The sequence below is a fragment of the Chelonia mydas genome, chromosome 2 (genome assembly GCF_015237465.2).
Source record: "Chelonia mydas isolate rCheMyd1 chromosome 2, rCheMyd1.pri.v2, whole genome shotgun sequence".
Classification (NCBI taxonomy): Eukaryota; Metazoa; Chordata; order Testudines; family Cheloniidae; genus Chelonia; species Chelonia mydas.
Genome location: NC_057850.1, coordinates 82,528,654 through 82,531,159, shown reverse-complemented (window position 1 = coordinate 82,531,159; position 2,506 = coordinate 82,528,654).

The following is a 2,506-nucleotide window of genomic DNA, read 5'->3' as shown; positions in this document are numbered from 1 at the left end:
GTTTATTAGGCTTGAGACTCTCTTATAGACACTAATTTTAACCCCTCTAAGGAAGACAGGATGAAGAGGTGCTAAAGTAAGCTATAATGAGAGCCTTTGCTTAACAACCCAATAGCTTTCTGTAAAAATAATAGTATATCTAACAGTAGCTTCCATGTTGCCAGAGAGGATAACATGCCTTGCCTACATCTGTCTCTAGTTCAGACATATCTGGGTAGCAAGATAAGGTTGTTTTCTGGGAATGTGGACCACTTAAAGGGACACAACGTGACTTTTTAATAGACTAAGCTCACTTTTTCTATACTACTTAACAAGGTTCAATATTGTCCTTATTTCCCCCCAAAAAACCTACTTTAAAAATTGTTAAGGGTTTTTCTACTCTGGTTTATGTTGAGAGGGGTCTTTGGGCAGATGTGACCGTTCTTGGGGTACCCAGATTGGAGTTATTTCGCTATCCCCTGAGGTAGCTGGGTGTTAGCTCTATAACACCACCGACCAGCCAGCCCCTCCAGCACTCTACTCTGGGCTATTTCATCCCTGTCTTTACCTTGCAGATTAACAAGTGCCCAAGTCCTCTTGAATCGTTCCCCTGTTATATCCAGCCCCTTATACTGGCTACTCACAGAAATCCCAGATTTTCTGCTCCTAAGTGTATCCAAGTTTAACAGTTTTACTTTGAATCATCGCACCTATATAACTAAGACCCTACCAATTTCACAGACTGTGAAACAAGTCCTTCCCCGTGAAATCCAATCTCCGCTGTGCTGCCGGGAGCGCTCCAGTAGGAGGCTCCTCGCTGCTAGACCCAGCCAGGCTGGGGAAGCACAGGACTTGTTCTTCCCCAGCAGTCGCTTTCAGTGGGGAGATCAGACCAACTTTCAGAGGCAACGCAGAAGTGAGGGCAGTACACCCTCACTTCTGCACTGCAGGAGCCCCGGAACTTCCTGCAGCCAAGGAAGGTACTTGGACATGGGTCTGATCTCCCCACGAGACTAGCCGTGCAGGGGAAGAGCAAGTTCTGTCACTCCCCAGTCAGGAGTCAGGCTTGGGGCTTCTGCCCCTGCGGTGTCTTCCAGGGCTCAGGGCACCAATTTCTCCAGGGTGCCCCCAAATTGGCTGGGAGTCCTGGGCATGAGCCCTGTGGGCCCACACATTAATTTGCCACTGACTGGGACTAGCAGTTAGAAGACGCCGGCTGGGGTGCTCCCAGCAGCACCGGGGAGATCAGACTCACCTCTACCTCCGGAAGCCTCCTTCAGCTACAGGAAGCTCTGTGGTTGCTGCCTTCAGAGCCCAGCTCTGTGGGCAGCACGGAAGTGAGGGTGGCAACAGCCCACAACAGCTCTGCAACCCCCCCATGACCCGCTTTTGGGTTGAGACCCCCACTGTGAAATTTCAGCTGTAAATGTGCAATTGGCTAATTTTTCATATCCTATGGTCATGAAATTGACCAGAATGGAACTTGAATTTGGTAGGGCCCGATATGTAACACACAGCACTTATAATAAAACAAAAAGGTTTTCTTTAAGCAAGAATGGATAGTTAATGAGAAACAAGAGTCATAGAAACAAATGGTTACACTATAAAACAAAATAATAAAACACAAACTAGGACCTACACTTAATAGATACCCTTCCTATTTAATAAAGTAGTCCCCCTAAAAAGGTCAGTCTGATAGGGAGCTGGCTGGTTTTCCAGGAACCAATCTTTTATGAAATACCTCCACTCAACAAGATGTCTCCTCAGTGAATGGATGCAGAGTGTCTTTCTCCACCCTGTGACATACTGAATTAGTCTTTTGTCTTTATAACAGACTGGAGATCGCCATTTCTGTGAATAATGTTCCCTTTTTATCTCCATGTGGTTTTGAATGTTTGCAATGGACTTTGATGGTTTTGACTGTTAAGAGATGGGGCCACGGTAGACTATTGAGCCTGGCATTATATCACCAGCTAACCAGGGTGTGGTGACAACTCTTTCCTGATTGAACAGGCCATCACTGAGACAGATGATTCCCTAGTGACTAATTTCCAATTCAAGACCAGCAGGCATAATTTTCAATATAATTACATTTTTCCTTAATTATTACCTGTGCACACATCTCACAATGATTATGAGTATTGATAAATTACAGGCTTTCAGTAGAGACCTTACATGCTATCCTTTATGAATAAATACCATGAAAGAGGGGTACTGGTGTAATCAGTTTGTCAGGTCTGAGACAGGAGTTGCTTGTAAAGTACAGTGAAGCCTTTGCCAGGTGGCTTCCTCTGTGTGTCAGCAGGTCTATGAGCAATACCAAACATGCTCAAGCACAGTCCTCCTCCCCTGTCTACTGCCTGTTCTCTTTTGGTGTTGCTGCTGCCACTGGTTAAAAAACCAAAAACACTGTCTCTTGCAGGGCGTGGGGAAGGATGTGCACCATCAATACACACAGTTAAATTTGCTATATACTGTCAAATGCACAGTAAACACAAAAATGGGAAAAAAAACCCTTTCATCTCAG